Raw genomic sequence first — 6,000 nt, 5'->3', positions numbered from 1 at the left:
CATCCATGGCTCTCTGAGCTCTACCCCACGCTTCCTGCGGCAGCTGCACTTTTTCTCGCGGCTTAGTTCCGATGTACTTGTTACCGGTTCCACGTGTGAGATCTGCGGGATCGACGTAAGGATTGCCCAAATAGTTGGAAGCCTTAGACGCTTCATCCTCTTGACGGCTTGTTCCCGCGATTACGCAGATTTGGTGATATGTTGCAGCTATGTTTTCGTCAGCCTCAGGGTCGGTGACGCCGTCATATAGATCGGCGAAGACCTCCCTACTAGCAGTAGAGTTGGCGATGAAGTCGAAGTTGGTGAAGCCGTGGTTGGTGAAGTCGTTGTTGTTGAAGCTTTCCGAGTCAGTTTCCAGATCAGAGTCCATGAACGACCCGAAAGTCATGTCACCGAACAAATCGGTGAGTGCTCCGCCGTCGGCGGGCTTGGGGAAGCATGACGGTGAAACTTCCTTGTCGCCTGACTCGACAGATGATGTTGATGATCCCAAGAAATCAGATCCGGCCGCTAACGGTCCCGAAAAAATCGGTGCCGCGAGACGGTGCGATCCTTCTTTCCCGACGAGGAAGCGGAAGCTCCCGAACGTCATCTCTGTCGACTCCTCCAGATCGGCATATGCATGCAAACGGGTGGGATGGTGAGGAACAAAATCAGCGAGATCAGGTTGGACTCGTTTACCTCCGTCCATCGCGTTGCTTGCTGTTGACGATGATGTTAACGATGCCATCGAAATCATGACCTTGCAACCTCCAATCCCCACAGACGGCGCCAATTGACGAGGGATTAACTCGTCAATGCCTACAGATTGTATACTTAGGGTTTCGTAAGAAGTAGAGGGAAAGTATATCTCGAGGGTTTCAACCGACAAAGGTGCACAGCTAAAGGTTTCGATGGTTCTGTTGACAATAGACTCGATCCCTTGCTTTTCCCTCGGCTCCCCTTTATATAGGAGGTGGAGCCGAGGCTTTTCGTTCCATATAAGTTACAAACTGCGAGAGGCGTGTTGAGCCTTTCCTATATTGCTACAATATTCCTATTACAACTCTACTTTCCTTATCCGAAGTTCTCTGAGCTTCTGGGCCTCCAAAGTTTCAGGTCGTGGGCCTCACTTCTCTCTAGATAATCCGGGTGCTTTACTCGGCATGCCTATTCGGCATACCTATGTCACTAGGACACCTTTAAAGTTCAAAGGATGACTAGATACAAGCAATTTGAGAATAAACAATAACATAATCATGAATCAATCAATAATAAATTTTGGGACTATGCACATTATACTCAGAATGACAACTATGCTCTCTTAATTGGTGCATAAAGTAAGAAGATGAAGACTCAACAAAACAGTAAAAGAAAGGCCTGCGCAGAGGGAAGCAAGATTACTCATGTGCTAGAGCTTTTTATTTTGAATGCAATAGAGGTGTTGAAAATATATTTGGAGAGGTATGTATGTCTATGTCAACAATGATATCAACTGATCTATCATCCTTTCATGTTTAATGGATTCAAGAGCGGCTCCCATAGAGAGAACAATAAAGTTTCTCTTCTCCTTTGTTTAAACAAGCTAAGTTCATGATTTCTCAAGTACATAGTGTTAGCAGATTTAGATTATTGGTTTAATTTATATTTAGTGGGTGGGCACCCGCACCTGCTCTTTTGCAAAATTAAGGACCAACACATTTTGCATGCTAGTCAAAGTGTGAAGCCAAAATAAACATGACAGAGATGATAAAGCATTCAACACTTACTCATGATCTAAAACAAAACACAAAACATATAATAATTTTTTAAGGTTTAAAGGTAGCACACAAGCAATTCATTTTGGAGTGGCGGTGAAATACCACATATATATAGGTATGGTGGACACAATTGGCAAACTTTGGTTTTTAGGAGTTGGATGCACGAGTAGAGCTCATACTCAGTATAGGTGAAGGCTAGCAAAAAATTGGAAAGAGCGACCAACTAAGAGAGAAATAATGGCCATAATCATGCATAGCGACAAAACATTATTAATCAAAGCATAAAGTGATATTACAAGTCAATAACTAAATGATCATAGAGGCTTTAGGTGACTGGTTTGTATTCATAACATGATGTAAACATGTGCCAAGTCAACCCAATAAAGCATCAAAGGAGAATACCACAATATTATACTTTGTATAATGGAAACAACACATGATTCTTTCAATGGCACATGAAGCACTCTCAGATATTTGAGACAAGTCATGCTAAAACAATAACTACTAAGCATATAATTAAAATAATATCCAACATGACATACCAAAATCTATGCCACAGTCTAAACAAGCTTCCTTTTGCATCACTATAAACATGAAGCATTTTACCCGTCTCCAACACCAATCAACTTATTTGAAACAACTCTCATAGATAATAATAAATAAAGACCAGAGAGATAATCATACCTAACTAAAGAAAACTAACAAGCTCTGAACAAAATACGAGTGGAAAACCAGAGCTAAACACAATACTAGCAAAAGAGAACACTCGCAGAACAATATGAGTGAAAACTATAGTGTTCTATGCAATTAAAATGGAGTGTGTCATTATCCAAAATAAATATGCTGGGATCCAACCATATTCTACAGCAAACAAAATAAAAATAAAACTAAAAACAAAAATAAAGACGCTCCAAGAACAACACATAGCATATGAAGCAATAAAAATATGGCGATGACCTGATACTTTGTTCATGAAGAAGGGGATGCCCTGGGCATCCCCAAGGTTTGACGCTTGTACCTCTTGGATATTTGTTGGGGTGACATGGGCATCCCAAGCTTGATCTTTTATCCATACTTCATCTCATTACATCATTCTCCTCTCCCTACACTTGAAAACTTCCTTCATACAAAACTTCACACAATTTTCATTAGTAGCATTAGTGTAATCGAAATAACAAATCCACTAGGGCTCAGTTTTAACATATGTCAAACATCCATTAAAACATTAGCTACTGTAGCAACTTCTTCAAAAAGCTCTTTCTCTCAAAAGAACTGAAAAAGAGAGATTAAGAGGGAAATGCAAATAGTGGCAGCTGTCAAAACAGAACAGTAGTTAAAGATCGATTTTTTCGAAAATGCTTTGTTGCTCAAATCGAAAAGTGCTAAACTAACAAAAGTTAGATAATAACCTGGGGCATATGCTCAATTATCAGCTCAAAATTACGTTCTTGCTGGGAATAAGAATTTTTTAGTGACAACAGAGAATCTGTTTCAGGACAGGAACTTCCCAAAATCTTACTTTCTTCCTATTAGAGGCTATTCTTGGAACAAAAACAAAATAAAAATGATAAGGATAGGTTATTACAGAGGTAATAACTTCCAAGACTCAACAAAGGAAAAAAATTACAGAAATAAAACATGGGTTATCTTCCAAGAGTGTTTTTCTTCAACGCCTTTCAGCTAGGCGCAGAAAAAGAACTCGCATCAAGTATTTTCAAGTGAAGAATATCAACATCATAACTTGTCATATTACTAGAATCAAAAGGTGACTTATTTATTTTTCTAGGGAAGTGTTCCATATCTTTCTTGAGTGGGAATTGATATTTAATAATCCCATCTCTCATATCAATAGCAGCACCAACAGGGGAGTGGCGTTTTAGCACTCGGGAGCGTATGCTCCCGGTTTTTAAACTTCATTTTAAATGCTCTTTTAAAATGTTGAAAAATTTGAACACAAAATTTAGTGGATACATCTTGAAATTCTAAATGTTCAAAAAGTGGTTTCACAGAAAACCGACATTTTGAGTGTCATACGTAAAAAAGACAAATGTTTGTGTAAAAAAAGGTTGTGTAGGAGACGTTTTATTTGTCTTTTTTACACAAGTCACAAAAAATGTAGGTTTTTCGCAAGACTTGATGTGCGCACGTAAAATGTTGATACGTAAGTGAGAAATTTTTTGTTTGATTTTTTGAATATTTTAAAATGTTTTTCCGGTAGCAGGAGCATATGCTCCCATGTGCCGAATTGAATTTCCGCACCAACAGTTCTAAAAAAGTCTTCCCAAAATAATAGGACAAAAACATTGCATTCAATATCCAAAACAACAAAATCAACGGGGACAAAGTTGTTATTAGCCATAACAAGAACATTATTAACTCTCCCCAAAGGTTTCTTCTTAGCAATATCAGCAAGATGAACATCCAAATAACATTTTCCAACGGTGGCAAATCAAGCATATCATAGATTTTTCTAGGTATAACAGAAATGTTCGCACCAAGGTCACATAAAACATTGCAATCAAAGTCATTTATTTTCATCTTAATGATGGGCTCCCAACCATCTTCTAACTTCCTGGGAATAGAAGATTCACGTTTAATTTGTCTTCTCTAATTTGCACCAGAGCATTTGTAATATGTTTTGTAAAAGCTATATTTATAGCACTGGAATTAGGACTTGTGGGAAACTTTTGTAAGAACTTAATTATTTCAGAGATATTGAAATTATCAAAATCAAAGTCATTATTATCAGAAACATACTTTGAAAAATTTCAGCACTCTTATCAGAAACAGTTTTAGTGGTTCTAGGAAATTTTGTAGAAGGAGTGAGGACTTTTCCTACACCAATTATTTTATAATTAATAGTAGGAGGTTTGCTAGCATTTGAGACTTCAACATTACTAGTGGTGGTAATGGTACAAACTTTAGTCATATTATCATTTCTAGCAATTTAATCTTCTCTTTCCCACTAGCATGCAATTCCGTCAACATCCTAACATTGTCATCAATTCTAACTTGAATGGCATTCAATGTTTTTCTTTATTTAATATCATGAGGCATAACCTTTAATTTAAAAAGTTCACCATCACGAGCAAGGCTATCAATTTAGAAGCAAGAATATCAATTTTTCCAAACTTTTCCTCAACAAATTTATTAAAAAGCAGTTTGTTTACTAATAAAGTCCTTAAGAATGACTTCAAGACCATAAGGTGCACTTTTATTGTTGTTGTAGGAATTTACCATAAGAATTGCCATAAGCATTACCATTATTAGAAGGATATGGCTTATAATTGTTACTACCAAAGTTATTCCTATAAACATTGTTGCTAAAATTATTGCTTTTAATGAAGTTCACATCAACATGCTCTTCTTGAGCAACCAAAGAAGCTAAAGTAATATTATTTGGATCAACATGAGCTTTACCATTAACAATCATAGACATAATGGTATCAATTTTATCACTCAAGGAGGAGGTTTCTTCAACATAATTTACCTTCTTACCTTGTGGAGCCCTCTCGATGTCCATTCATAATAATTTATCATCATATCATCAAGGAGTTTTGGTGCAGCCCCCAAAGTAATGGACATAAAGGTACCTCCAGCAGTTGAATCTAGAAGGTTTCTTGAAGAAAAATTCAGTCCTGCATAAATTTTTTGGACGATCATCCAAGTAGTCAATCCATGAGTGGGACAATTCTTTATCAAAGATTTTATTCTTTCCCAAGCTTGAGCAACATGTTCATTATCTAATTGTCTAAATTTCATTATGTCACTTCTCAAGGATATAATCTTAGCATGAGGATAATATTTTCCAATGAAAGCATCTTTGCATTTAACCCAAGAATCAATACTATTTCTAGGCAAAGATAACAACCAATCTTTAGCTCTCCCTCTCAAAGAGAAAGGAAACAATTTAAGTTTAATAATGTCACCATCTACATCCTTATACTTTTTCATCTCACAAAGTTCAACAAAATTATTAAGGTGAGAAGCAACATCATCAGTACTAACACCAGAAAATTGCCCTTTCATAACAAGATTTAACAAATCAGGTTTAATTTCATAAAAGGCTGCATCAGGAGCAGGTGGAGCAATATGTGTACAAATAAAATTATTGTTGTTTGTGCTAGTAAAGTCACACAACTTAGTGTTCTGAGGAGTACCCATTTCAGCAAAATTAAAAGAGAGCAACAGAAATAACAACTATAATAGAAACTAATTTTTTGTGTTTTTGATATAATAAAGCAAACAAGACAAAATAAAA

The sequence above is a fragment of the Lolium perenne genome, chromosome 5, assembly GCF_019359855.2.
Source record: "Lolium perenne isolate Kyuss_39 chromosome 5, Kyuss_2.0, whole genome shotgun sequence".
Lineage (NCBI taxonomy): Eukaryota > Viridiplantae > Streptophyta > Magnoliopsida > Poales > Poaceae > Lolium > Lolium perenne.
This window is presented reverse-complemented; position numbering follows the sequence as displayed.